The sequence below is a fragment of the Cupressus sempervirens genome, chromosome 8 (assembly GCF_028749045.1).
Source record: "Cupressus sempervirens isolate cs-2001-9-10 chromosome 8, ASM2874904v1, whole genome shotgun sequence".
Lineage (NCBI taxonomy): Eukaryota > Viridiplantae > Streptophyta > Pinopsida > Cupressales > Cupressaceae > Cupressus > Cupressus sempervirens.
Genome location: NC_143125.1, coordinates 372,823,059 through 372,839,243, shown reverse-complemented (window position 1 = coordinate 372,839,243; position 16,185 = coordinate 372,823,059).

Here is a 16,185-nt window from a genome sequence, read left to right as displayed (position 1 = left end):
ACAACCAATCAGATATTGATGAAGAGTTATATCATTCCAACCAGTCAAGTGCAAGTGCTAGAGGGACTCCTCCATCATCATCATCAAGGAGGGGAAAGAGGAAGAAGACATCTTTGGCTACATCATTGGATGTGATATGAAAAATTATGAAGGAATTGAAAGATGGCCTCGGAAAGCCTCGAATTGTAAAAGTGGATAAATTTGAAGACAATAATATTTTGAGTGCTACATATACTTCTCTCAAAGCTGTCCCTGAACTAAGTCGACCAATTTTTTTGAAAGCACATGATACCTTCATGCTTCAATGTGAAAGAGACAAAGGGTTCTTGATGATGGATGAGACAGAGAGAGTGGAGTGGATTGCAATCAAATTTGGTATGATTTAGCTATTTCAGCTACTGACTTGATTGCAATGACTTATGCTGCATGATTACTCTGTTCAATGGTTTTGCATTAATCTCTAATAGCACTTAACTAAAACTATATTGATCTCACATCACTATATTGGAACTAATTATTGATCTCACATCCATAGTTTAGTTGTTCATTTCATTGGAACCATTCACTTTGATTAATGGTATCGCACTGATCTCTCACAACACTATACTGGAACTCATTAATGAGCATATATTTACTATTTTGTTAAAAAAATTCTAAACAAATTGTTACAACATGTATTGGACTATTTTTCTAAACATATTTGAACCATGATAAACTATGTATAGATAAAAGCCATGATTGTCATTGATCTTCCATGTATCCATACATAGTTTATGAGTTGGCTGCGTTTAATGGTATTGCATTGATCTGTACATAGTTTATGACCTCATAAGTATGTTGAATGATTTTGCATGGATCTATACATACTTGATATATTCATAGTTTAGTTGTTCATTTCATTGGCATGATTCACTTTGATTAATGGTATTGCATTGATCTCTCACAGCACTATATTGGAACTCATTAGTGAGCATATATTTACTATTTTGTTAAACATATTCTAAACAAATTGTTACAACATGTATTGGACTATTTTGCTAAACAAATTTAAACCATGATAAACTATGTATAGGTCAACTATGTATAGATAAAAGCCATGATTTTCATTGATCTTCCATGTATCCATACATAGTTTATGAGTTGGCTGCATTTAATGGTATTGCATTGATCTGTACATAGTTTATGACCTCATAAGTATGTTGAATGATTTTGCATGGATCTATACATACTTGATATATCCATAGTTCAATTGTTCATTTCATTGGCATGATTCACTTTGATTAATGGTATTGCATTGATCTCTCATGGCACTATACTAGAACTCATTAGTGAGCATATATTTACTATTTTGTTAAACAGATTCTAAACAAATTGTTACGGCATGTATCGGACTGTTTTGCTAAATAGATTTGAACCATGATAAACTATGTATAGGTCAACTATGTATAGATAAAATACATGATTTTCATTGATCTTCCATGTATCCATACATAGTTTATGAGTTGGCTGCATTTAATGGTATTGCATTGATCTATACATAGTTTATGACCTCATAAGTATGTTGAATGATTTTGCATGTATCTATACATACTTGATATATCCATAGTTTAGTTGTTCATTTCATTGGCATGATTCACTTTGATTAATGGTATTGCATTGATCTCTCACAACACTATATTGGAACTCACTAGTGAGCATATATTTACTATTTTGTTAAACAGATTCTAAACAAACTGTTACAACATATATTGGACTGTTTTGCTAAATAGATTTGAACCATGATAAACTATGTATAGGTCAACTATGTATAGATAAAAGTATGATTTCCATGTTTTTCTATTATGATTGGCACTATGATATATACAAGTAATCACATGAGCACATACTGAAATTCATTATTGAGCACATATTGACTTTTTTGCTAAATAGATTTGAAACAAATAGCCAAACACTGTTACAAAGGTTAGTTGTTCATTTCATTGGTATTGATCTCTCACAACACTATATTAGAATTTATTAGTGAGCACATATTGACTATTTTGCTAAATATATTTGAAACAAACAATTACCACATCTATTGACTAAATTTCTAAGCAGATAGCAGAAAGAAATAGAACCATGATAAACTATGTATAGGTCAGCTATGTATAGATAAAAGCTATTGATATACTTGTAAATTTCATTATTGAGCACATATTGATTATGTCTAGATAAAAGCCATGATTGCCATTGATCTATACATATTTTATGAATTGGCTCTATTTATATGGTATTGCATTCATCTCTCATAGCACTATACTAGAACTCATTACTGGCAAGAAACTGTTACAAAGTTTAGTTGTCCATTTCACTGGTATTGATCTATCACAACACTATACTGGAATTCATTAGTGAGCATATATTGACTATTTTGCTAAATAGATTTGAAACAAATAGTATGTATGTACATATGTATGTATGTATGTGTGTATGTATGTACACACATGTATGTACGTATGTATACACATTTGATCTATGCATTGCATTGATCTCTCACAACACTATACTGGAACTCATTATTGAGCACATTTTTACTATTTTTCTAAGCATGTATGTATGTACACACATGTATGTACATATGTATGTATGTATGTATGTATGTGCTTATGTATGTACACACATGTATGTACGTATGTATACATACTTGATCTATGCATAGTTTAGTCATCCATTTTATTGACATGATTGGCATTGGTGAATACGCAGTTTAGTTGTTCATTTCATTTGCATGTGAAGTAATTCTAGATGGTTAGTTGGCTTTTTGTAATGGTATTGCATTGATCTCTCACAACACTATATTGGAAATCATTATTGAGCATATTTTTACTATTTTTCTTAGCATGTATGTATGTGTGTATGTATGTATGTATGTACGTGCATATGTATGTACACATGTATGTACGTGCGTATGCATGTACACACATGTATGTATGTATGTATACATACTTGATCTATGCATAGTTTAGTCATCCATTTTATTGACATGATTGGCATTGGTAAATATATAGTTTAGTTGTTCATTTCATTGGCATTCACATGATTGGCATGTGAAATAATTCCAGATTGTTAGTTGGCTTTGTTTAATGGTATTGCATTGATCTCTCACAAGACGTAGTTTATGATCTCGTAAATGTTTGGTATAGTTGTTCATTGCATTGTTAATTAGAGTTATATTTGAACCATACATACGTGGAATACACGAGGAGTGGCAAATGATGAATGTTCAATTAAAGAACTTGAAAGCATATAGAAATGTGATTTGCTAAATGATTGTATAGTTCATGATTATGTCCTATGTTATATCTATAGTCCTAATTTGCTTGCATATGTTTTTATTTCTTGTCTTTTTGTCCCTATTTGATTTCCTATGTATGTTCTCGTTGACAAGATTATCAAAAGTATTGAGAATTTTTGGTAGATGATTGTATAGTCATGATTCTATCCCATGTTATATGTATATTCCTAATTTGCTTGTATATTTTTTAAATTTCTTTTTTTTTTTTCCCACAATTTGGTTTCCTATGTATGTGCTTCTTGACAAGATTGTCAACGGTATTGACAAAGTGTCTTTCTTTTGTATTTTTTTATTGCTCTTGATTTGCTGATATTGCAAGACCACACATGATGATAAAAAATGAGCTATCTGATGATTGTTTACTATGTTTGTAAACGGTCAATATTTTTGATGTCACTCCTTGGTGTATTCCATTGAAAAAATAATCAAGTTTTAATTTTTCAAGCATGTTTAGTTCATATATGCAGGATTGACCATCTAACAATACAGATAGTAATGGGAAGATTGAGCAGCATGTGAGGGTTGCCATCGAATGTGGGGCATAAGGGCATACATCATGGATTTCTCAGTGTTTTTGTATTTAACAGTGTGTTTTCACACCACCATTTAGATCATGGATATTGTTCTATCAAGTTAGCAAGTTTTCATATTGTTCATGGATATGTGATCTAGTTAGCAAATTTTCATATTGTAGTAATTATGTGAAATTCATTATCAAAATTTCATGATGTTTAAAATATGATTTATATGATTAATGATTTTCATGATCTTTTTTTAAAAATTGCATGTAAAATCTATGTAGCCAAAATTCCACATTTTTTAAGAGCAATTATTGACAAAGCATCATTTTTCTTGTTAAAGTTATCATCAAATGTTTAATGTATGTGAATTTAAAATGGTATATTTTTTCCTATATAATATTTCACGTAAAATTTTAGTTGCATATTTTTTTGAATAATTAACTAACTTAATAAATTTATTAAAAGGGAGAGATACATAGAGGGGTAGAGAGTGTGGGATAAGAAGGGGGGAGGGAGGGAGGGAGGGAGAGAGCAAGAGAGAGAGGAGCTTGTGTTCCTACATCTGTAGAAAGGTGTTTGTTGATGTGTGTTTTATGACTCACCAAATAATAGAACAAAATACTGAAATATCTTATCCTCTCTTGAATATATATCTGTCTATGACCTCATTAAGATCTTCAAATGTCTCCTTCCCAATTGAAAGCATTTTCCAAGTCGAAGATAGCTAGCAAAATCCTTTTTGTCTTTTCCTCTCTCCACAATATCCTTGTGTGCATAAACTCCATTGAATATTTTTAGTGTTACAATCAAGTGAGTAGGCCCTTTCAAGCCTGGATGGACAATACTCTCCCCTAGCTCTTTATCTACTAGGAACTAAATGGTTTCATTCTCTTGTTCACTTTGTGAAATGGAATCCTCTTCCACAAAATATGGATCCTTAACCTCCTTATCCTTATCCTACTCACCTTGATACTTATCATTCTTTAGTGAACTCTCTTTGCAACTTAACTCAACTAGGTACTTCGCTTTTGTCATAGTTTTCACCCAGCAGGTAAGGATGCTGCCTTTTGTAATTTTTTCTACAGGATCTATATCTAGATCATTAGAAAGCTCCTCTTTCAATATTATTCCTATCAAGCCTAATTCCAGATCACAAATTATATGATGATTTTGGACTCTGCGGGCTGTTGCTTGGACATTTTTTTCCCACTGATAGGGTCTCTTCATTTTCTCTAGTCAGCAGATAAAATTCCTCATCCTAGGATGGCTCTTTATATGGCAATCTCAAATCCTTAAATCCATGTAACAATTCACTCTTTATGTCAGCAAGGGTTTCCCGCTTTTTATTGGATGTATGTTGCTCCACACTTCTAGCATATTCATCAATATCAAGGGCATTTAATAGATCAAGATTTTTTTGACATGCTCAACAAACATTTCTTGTGTTTCCTCATCCATATCATCTATATCATGTCCAACTTATTCACAATATATGTCCTTAGCCATTTTCTTGGCAAGTTCATATGACTCTGGATGAATTCTAGTATCATCCAATGGATCTATAACATGGTTTCTGGAAGCTACTTGTCCAGTCCCTCTGACCCTTAAAAAACCAGTACCATTTATAAAGACAAGTCACTTCATAGCCTCTACAGTTGGTTGTTGTAACCATTACTTGCTCAACAACTTCATACTTTTCATCTAGAGTAAGGAAATATTCTAGTGAATGAAGCTTCAATGATAATATTTCTTTGCCAGGACTACATAATGTTGCAACCATGGCTAATGGATTCTGAAGATACTGACCAAGAGCCACAACATGCCTCACAATCCCTCTCTATGTCGGCAACTAGTCCTGAGAGATGTGAGAATTCTCATATAGTGTAGGCAATAATTCATCTGCATAAACAACATTTATTGTGTCATATCCTTTTTCCAAATCATGTGGATGAACACAAATATAGGGAGGGATAGAGGGAGGACACAAACACACACATATTTAGCGGCCAAGTCACAAGGTTCAAGTTTGAGTTTGAGTTTGACAATTATGAAGTTCGGATGAACTTGACAATAAATTCAATTCGACCATAAATTTTTCTTATATAATTTTTCAAAAATTTATAATATATATGATCACAATTTCCAACAATGGGACAAAAAATAACTTTGTACAAATGTTGCAAGTATGATTATTTTTTACTTTTCTTTTCTAATAAATAGAATTAAAATAATAAATAATAATCATTTTATTTATTCTTGACTAGCAAAATAAAACTGTGAATATTCAAGAATAAATAATAATAATGTAGTCTAATTATAAATAAATTAAATCATAAATATTAATACTTTACTCATCATGATCCTTGTGTTTCACTAATAAAATAAGATTAAAAATTTTTACATCAAATTCCAATTCCAATTCGAAAATGAACAACCAAACGCAAGAAAAAGATATTCCCAATCATATTCCATTCCAATTCCAATTTCTAAATTGGCAACCAAACACAGAATATGGATTTGTATATTCATCTTCCGTGTCAACCAAACAGTCCAACTATCTTCCTAAAATGCATAACCAGGTTTTCAAAAACCTAGTTATGAGATAACCTGGTTATGAGAGAAATTCATCTTCCCCAACCAAACGGGGCCTAGGTTATATTACATGGGAAGGAAGTTGTCAAAAAAAAAAGTGGTTAACTTCTTGCATATTTACGAGTGAAGGTCATTCACCTGTACTCATCTGCCTTGGGTGAAGCATTTTATGGGTGAGTGCGCTTTCACCAAGTACGGTATTTTATATGTGATTTGGGAAGTGGACCAACCCAAAGGCCCTTTCCCCACCTATTTAAATGGTTATTGTTGTTTATACCATGGAACCATATCAGTTCTCCACCCCCCTTTTATATTGTTTATTATTTATCCTATATCCACTAGTACAAAGGTCGATTTGACATGGGATGGTAGACATAGAGGGTAGTATAATTTGCTTCCCTCTTTTCTTTTTTGATGTGACCAAGGCACCCAAATGAGATCATGGGATCTTCATGATTTATACCCCTTATCAGTTTTGCAAGCTATTATTTTAAGCTATGACTATGCACCTCGTTTATTTCTTATTTTTGATTTGACTAGGTACTGGTTTGGTGTCATTTTATTTATATTTTATATGAAATATTCTAGGCATAATCTTCTAGAATATTATATTGGTCTATAATAAAGGTCTGATAGAGTATTATTCTTCTCTATGCTTATACAAATTCTAGAGGATAAAATGTGCATGTACAAATCTAATTTCTTTTGAAAGTTTATCTATTTTCTCCAGCCCCTTAACCCAAATATATTGCTAATTATAAGAGTTTTATGCAATCTCTCTCTCTTCAAATTATAGGATACCATAATTATGAGTTTGGTGATGGTATAATTATTTTCTCTATTCCTTTTGAATGTCAGTTTGAGATTATTCCTTGGTATCCATCTAATCAATAGGCTCGCTTAGAATGACAAGCATCAAAAGTTTAGCATACAAGATGTCATTACACAAGGTCAAATATATGACTATTACAACACTAGGAATTTTATTACCATTGCATCACAAAGATATATATCATTTACCTTACCATGCAACCACTTAAGTTTTGAAATGAGTAAGCTATTACTATGAATATCCCCTATATAAGCATTCTATAAAATGTATTTGTGGTCTAATTTATAAGCCTACATGACAAGAATATCTCCTTTACATGAAACTATATTTTTTTCCACACAATGTGCATAAAATGGAAATCTTCCTTTTTACAACATAACACTACACATTAAAAAAAAAAACAAACAAAAAAAAACAATGGACATTTTTCTTTACAATTATATTACATCAGAGATATGGAAGAAGATATCATCCTCTCCAACACATTTCACAAGACACTTCCTTTTTTCTTCAGCAAGGAAAGGGATTAACCCTAGTTTCTTCTTGGAGTAAAGAGCACAAAAACTGCAAAATGTTCAAACCAAGAACCATGGAGGCTCACCTCCCATCCTAGGCTTCTATGAGGCCACCCACCGAGCAGGGGAAACAAGCCTCAAACAATTTACACTCAAACAAGTCAAAATCCATGCAGAATTCAAACTCATAATACATTTACAAAACCCTCCAAGGTTTACCACAATAATTCACCTTTGGAATCATGAAACAATGGATGAAGGTGGGCTTCCCAAAGAGGACAATGCCATATCCATAAACACATACATTTGCAATTGCATAATGCCTCTTCAAGGCTATCAAATACATCCTTCTCATCACATCAATACACTTATGCCCCCATAATACAAATGCCTCTTCAAGGCTATCAAACAAGGCATATGGCTTCAATGGAGCCCATACTCCATGAACAACAAAAACCCTCTCCAAGAGGAGAATCTCTCAACTTCAACGTTGAGCCTAACTAATCCCTTCACATAAGGCTTCTCTTCCCTCCCAAGAGTGAGTGAAGCCTTCACACCCATGAACAAATTCAACATTCAAAACAAACAAAGAGATCAAGGAAGGAAACCAAAAAAAGAAATACATGAAATTCATTACACATTTACAACACAACACAGATTACAATAACAATTCCTAAAACCATAACAACATTCCATGCTTGCAGATTCATTATGCAATACTAAAATAAAATAGTCATTGTTGTCACTTAGGTTTGCACCCTTGGCCAAAGCCTATGCGTGAGGAAAACCTAGTGAAACATGGAAACAACCTCCAAGCTATGGGACTTGAACTGTGAGGTTGAGTCTCTGGAGAAGGCCAGCTTCCTCTTACTATCTAGATGCACCTAACTACTCTTAAAGAGGACAAGGGAGAAGGAGAGCATGAAAGAAAATCTACCTAATCTAATCTAAAGAGGTGATACACCAAAATAGAGTGTTCAAACCAATCTTTGCCCATATATGCACTATTGAACCAGAATGAAACTAAGGATATACACATTTAGACTTGCTTTTAATCTAATAACCACATGTAGACCAAAAAAGCTGAATAAATGACACAAGGAAAGAGAAGATTCACTTATATGTCATTCACAGGCGGAAAGAGATGTAGTTAGGAAGATTACAGACTTTCAAAAAACAATGGCAAAGGCAAAGAGTTCTTACACTTTCATACCAATGGCTGAAGGAGATAAGGTAGAGAATCATACAGTTCAGAGGCAAGGGGAATTTTACACTGTAATGTAGAGTAATAGTAGAGAATAATAGAGAATGTTTTGACTCTTTCAAAATTTACAAAATTTGCCTTTATAGTGCAGGCATAACTGAGATGTCCTCTAATTGTAGTTACTCCTCAACCACTACATTGAAGTCCTGCAAAGAACAATCATGGGGAAAATCTGATCATGGATATAGATCTAGGGCAATGATATCTGATCTTCTATGTCAAATAATGTCTCAAGAAGATAGAAATGGTACCATAACTATGCTCTAACTAGGTAGATGGATTATTGGAGGTGGTGGAGTGCTCTCTTGCATTTAGCATTCATTTCCTAGTGGTTGGGATTGATCATGAAGATCGGATTCACAAAAAACCTTGATTTCCTCTGTTCCTAGTTTGTGAATCAGCAAGTTAACTTAGTCAATCTATCTTGGCACTGGGATGAGCCTTGTGGGCTAATCAGTTCATTCCATTCTACCACCTCACAAGTCTTACATGGTTGACCATTCCTTCCTTTACTAACTGTGCCAACTTTTCTCAAAGAATCCTTATCGCAATGTTACACTAACCGCCAGCTACATCTAACTGTTACTACCTCAACTAGACCCACAAAAATCTAAGGATACATAGAAAATCCTTGCTATGTCGCTATAGCTAAAGATCAAGAATCTTTCCATAATGACCTAGTGAGAAACATTAATCTTCCACCATCTGATGGTCTTGAAGATACACCCACTCTATCAGTGTGTTGACCAATAGAAACTTGGCCTTTCTCCAACTTGTCCAGTAAGTTCTTGCTTTTGCAGCCTACCAAGGAAAATAGGACCCACAATCCACATGTCACCAGGTCATTAACTCGCCACACCTAAACAACATGCATCTTCTCATAGCGAGTTAATGAGGACCTTTGATCCATGCTGGTCTGATGATAGTGAAAGATGCACTGAAGGGACTGGCCCACTTTTGCACTATCATCGCCCTAGCCAATGAGAAATTGACCAACTATTGATGTGTCATTAATCTGTACATTCATTCTTGGCACATCATTGGTTCGAGGTCCACCCTGTGGCTTATGGAAGAAACCTATCCCCATAAGACATGTGGTAGTGAATCACTATCTTGCTATATACATCTTCTAAGCATCTTTCCATAGTGAGTTAGCGAGGACTATTGATTTTTCATTGATCCGATGGTCAGAATCCCTCCTAAGCATCCTCATCACATGAGGTCCCACCAAACACTCATTTCATGATGACTCGTTATGTTGCTAACGACGAGCTATTTTAATTTTCTAGTAGCAAGGTAGTGAGTGCCGATGACTTTATCCAAACTCGGTGCTAAAAAAAAAAAAAACCACCATTGCCAAATTGGGCCCGCCGATCCACGTGGAAAACACTCACTAAGTTGCTATGCATATCTATCGAGCAACTTTTCTTGGCAACGTAGCGAAGGTCGTAGATCCTGAGAAGATCCAATGATGGGATAGGATGTAGGCCAGCCGAAACATATCATAAGTTTGATTTTTTTTTTTTTTTTTTTTATGTTTCTTAGGCATCAAAATAACATTCACTCTAGGAACTAGCCATTGGCGGGTAAGCATTTAAAATTTGAATATTGGCGGGGCATAAAATGAGCAACATTTTTGGTGACTCACAGGGGATGCAGGCCTACTATTCATAAGACCAGTGGCCCAAAGCATCCATTGGGTTATAGAGTCATAAAATATGTAGGTTTTGAGCACTATGAAACCCTAACCTTACCTTTGAGATAGCAAAACACTGAAAAAAAAAACCCTTGTCTCTGCAACTAGAACTAGAGACCAAAACCTTCATTTGCAACCTTCAAAATTTCAAAACTTGCTATCTTACAGAGACAACTGTGCTTGTGCACTTCTTGGAAAAGTAGAGAAAAAACAAGAAAATGAAACTAAATTAACTATATACATGGAATCTCAAACCCTTAGAAACATGGCTTGAGATAAATCCTATTGACTAGGATGGGCATAATTTCACCACTAGGCTTGCTTAACTAGAAAGCATTGGCCTATTTACAACTTTCAATTAGATAGGGACCACTCCACAATGCATCAAACTTTGAATGTCTTCCTGGTTTCTCCCTATTTGCATCCCATTTTAGAACCAAATCTCCCTCCCTGAAGATTCTAACCCTAGCCTTTTTGTCAAAACTCTTTTTGACCTACTACTAGTGTGTTTCTAGGGTCTGCATAGCTTGATTCCTTTTCTCTTCCAGCTCCATCATTTCTACCATTCTCACTATCATGGCCTCATCTTCAATTAATTCCAACTGATGAGCTAACTCTAGGGCTGGGAACTCCAATGAAATTGGAAGCCTTTCTTCTCTACCATAGACCAGCACAAATGGTGAATTCCCTATTGATCTTTTAGGTGTTATCCTGTCAATCCATAGAGTTGTCCTTAATTTTTTATTCCAACACCTCTAGTTGTCCTCTATTATCCTTTTAATAATTATGATTAGGTTCTTGTTAGATGATTCAGCCAGGCCATTACCTTGAGGATAGTAATTTGAGGATGTGCTCAAATAGATATTATGATCCACTGCCCATGCATAAATTTGAGCTCCAAAAAAAGACTTTGCATTATCTGAAATAATGGTTGAAGGGGCACCAAACCTGGTCACAATTCCATCAAGGAACTCAATAACTAAATATTCAGTGGCATCCTTTAATGCAACTACCTCTATCCATCTAGTGAAGTAATCTATAGTAGCTAGAATCCATTTGTGACCAGAACTGGAGGAAGGATTGATAGGGCCTATGAAATCCAATCCCCATTGAGCAAAAGGTTGATCCACCTAGATAGGATGAAGGGGAAGAGCTTCAAGTCTTTGTTTTCTAGAAAAGAAGGCACATTTTTCACATTTCTTCACATACTTATGAAAATCATGGAACAAGGATGGCCAAAAGTAACCAGCCCTCATGATCTTCATTGCAGTTGTCCTTGCTGAGAAATGGCCACCATCAGGACCATCATGAAGTTCTTTGATCATTCTTTTAGCTTGGTCTATATCAAGGCATCTTAATAGGGCTCCATTAAAATCTCTTCTAAAAAGAATACCATCAATTATGACATAAGGAATTGACTACAGTCTATACTGTCTCCCTTTAGTTCTATCTAATCATTGAGGGTATCCATTCCCTAATAAGAAATTTGTCATACCATCCACCCAACTCTTTGGGTCACCATTTCTCACCTCTTTTTGCTCTGTCAGTACAATGGCAACCTCCTCATTAGGTTCCTGAGATGATAACATCTTTTTACACAACCCCCTCCCTCTTACCAGCTTGGTAATCTAAATGTCAACATCATATTCCATTACCTTAGTAATCCAACCAGCTCTTTTCTTACCAATATCTTTATTCAAAAGAAAATCCTTCACACTGGCATGGGGTACTAATAGATGAATCTTATTATGAGACAAGAGGTGTTGAATTTCTTCAAAGCTCTGATGACTACAAGGGTTTCCTTCTCAACATAACTATACTTATCTTCATACTCTTTAAGCCCTTCACTACAGAAATCTATGGGCTACTCGTCACCTTTATCATTTCTTTGAGTCAAGATAGAAAAAATACTTGACTCACCACCTAGAGTATAAAGAATGAAATCCTTCTCAAACTTTGGGTTCATGAGAGTAGGGGCTGAGACTATGGCTACCTTGATCTCTTCAAAACTTTCCTTCCCTTCCTTGGTCCATGCAAAGACCATACCTTTCTTGAGCATAGTTGTAAGAGGTTTTACCATGGTAGCAAGATTAGGGTTACCTTCTCACAAAATTTATCCTACCAAGGAAACTTTGCAGCCCCTTCTTGTGTTTAGGAAGAGGGAGGGCAAGTATTTCTTTTTTTCTCTTTGGATCAATGGTTAAGCCATCCTCAGATACAACATGTCCTAATAATTTTCCTTGGCTAGCAGCAAAGACACACTTTCTTGGGTTAAGGGAAATCCCAAACTCTCTACATCTTAAGAATACCTATCTTAGATGATCAAAATGATCTTCTACATCCTTTGAATACATAGTAATATCATAAAGGTAAACTAAGACAAACTTGTCAATCAATCTTTTGAAAGCCATCTCCATTGCCTTTTGAAATGTAGCACCTGCATTGGTTAACCCAAATGGCATCTTACAATAAGCATAGTTACCCCATTTAGTGGTAGATGCAGTCTTGTATCTATCAGACTCCTTAACCAACACTTGATTGTAGCCAAAAAAATCCATCAAGAAATGAAAATATCTTTGAATCGCTAACCTTGGAAAAAATCTACTCCATAGAAGGGAGGGGGTGGTGATCTTTAAGGGAAGCCCGGTTAAGGTCCCTAAAGTCCACACACAATCTAATTTCTCCATTCTTTTTCCTAACAGGGACAAGATTTGCTACCCATGATGAGTGCTTGATAGGGAAAATTATGTGGGCCTCAATCAATTTGGATAGCTCCTTTCTCATTAAAGATTCAATCTTGGGATTCACTGGTCTCTATTTTTGTCTTATTGGTTTTACATTACCAACTAGATCTATGGTATGCTAAATAACCTTGGGTCAAAACCCTTTAAATCATCATATGTCCAAGCAAAAACATCATTAAATTCTTGACACAGATGGATAAAATTTTCTTGTTGAATTTTAGAACATACCTTACCTATGTTTAAAGACCTTCCATTAGCAAACATGATTGGAATGTAGATGCTTTCATCATCAGCTAGGTTCATGCCTCTACCTCTTGTTTGGTCATCAGGATCAAAAACACTTTCTAAGGTAATGAGACCCTTAGGTAGCTTATTAGAACTGAGATGAATGATCTAATCACCATACTAATTCTGTAATCTTGACTGATTTCTCTTTGAAAATTCTACCTCATTCTGTAAGAAACTCACAATTTTCTCATCAGACTCAAACACTTTCCAATGGGTGTTGTTATCAGGGATAGCAGGCCTTACTACCACTTTGATTTGTTGCTTCTTCTCCTCCTCAAGATTCCCTAGCACATCATAAGATGCACCTATTGCTACAATTCTATTAGCATGTCTATTTTCTTTTCTAGGGATGCTTTTAATGTTAAATGCATTGAAACCTTCAAGCAAATCCCACACTCTATGTTTATAAGACTTGAGAAAACCATTCTTGGTGGTATTTTGATTTCTCACTTGATTAACCACCAACTCACTATCTCCATACACCCTTTGGGCAAGTAGGAGGCCTTGAATCAAGGATTCATACTCGGTCACATTGCTATTGCAACTGAATTGGAGCCTAAATGATAAGTAATACCTTACTTGTGCAGGAGAAATTAACATCACACCGACCCCTGATCCATTTTTATTTCTTGATCCATCAAAATACATACTCCATATTCCACTCATATCTTCTTTAGTACTCACAAGATTGGGAACTAGAGCATCTTTTTCCACTATACAATATGTACTAAGCCCTGTAAGGTCAAATTGATACGCATTAGCCCACTCATCCAAGAAAAAATTAGGTATCTCTGCTAGGGAAGTAGTGGGCTCATTCACTATGTCACTCTCATCCATCTCTAGGATAGGGAAATTCAAATTGATGGAGTTGGGGATGAAGGGTTCAGTATGATGGAGGGCTTGAGGCTCTACTCTAATTGAAGCATTTGCTCCATATCTCATCTTGAAATACATATATGACCAATCAAAAGATATAAAACCACCTATTTGGGTAGTAAAGTCTCTTGATAGACAGATGGAAAAATATGGCTTGACCTCAACAAAAGAGATATCTTGGGTTATAGTACAACTAGGGCATGCATGTAAGGCCATCTCCACATTCTTAAGGATCCCTATAGTCTTGACAATACTACCATCCAACTATAATACATCCCTAACAATGGGCTCATATTTCATTCTCAAAGCATCAACAACACACCTAGGCATCACTGAATTGCTAGCTCCTGAATCAATCATGCAATTATGGACTACCTTGCCCCTTATAATTAGAGAAACATAGAATGGAGGAGGTCTAACATTTTTGCTTTTTTCTACTTCCCTTGATGGTTGTACTAGACTTGTGGCACTTTCCATACTAGGTGTCTGATCTTTTGGTTCAATCTTTTCCAATTCTTGTTGCAGCGACCTCTTTTGCATGGGTATAATAGTAATAGCATCCCACATGGAGATATTCACATTTGTCTTCTTCATTTTCTCTACCACACTGAATGACATAGCAAGTGTCTTGGTAGAAACTTTGGGAGCTACAATTGTATGAGGTTGAGGTGGAATAGCCTGAGGATCACTTGTTTCCTTTCTGCCATGATTTTTCCTTTGCTATTGAAAGGTACTCGATTGATTATTGGCTTCTTACTCATAAGATACTACACTTGAAGTTGAGGCCTGATTAGGGGGAGGAGGGATAACATCTTCCATAGCTCTTCTTTTGCTTCTAGTGTTATGAGCACTGGAATCTTGGTTTACATTACAATGCTCCTCCATTTGATGATTCATAAAAGAGCAATCACCCTGTCTTTGCATATCTGAGGCATCCTTACATTGGTCCTCTTTGTATGATTGTTTTGGTGTAGGCTCTTGGACTATCAAAACCATAAAAGATTCAGCATTTTGACACATACAATAGGCATAGGAGTAGTTGTAGGATGGAAAAAAATCCTGATGTTGAGCCATATTGTTTTGAGGGACTATGGCCCTACTTTGATTTACATTCAAGGTTGAAACATGGCCACCCTGTCTACTCTGGTCAAAAGAATTAGTCCAATGATTAGGATTTGGAGGCCTACCACTGCTTGGGGTTTGATATCACAATTGATGAGGTTTACTACCTTGAGCTTGCTATCTTTCTAAAGTCACCACCTTGTTGCTCACTTTCTGCATCATAGAGAAATTATCCTCCAACCTCTTTCCTTGATCTTTCAATCTTTTCTCTAGGTTCTTCTCTCTTTTTTCCATGTTCTGCATCAGAGATTGCATCATTTCTTTAACTTCATCTATCCCATTTGAAGATGTAGAAGCTTGAGGGATTGGGACAAGGGATTGTGATGTAGAAGTTGTGGGAAGAGGAGCCACTATTGGTTGATGATTTGCAACATCAGGGAAGAGGGGCATAGGAGGCCTTG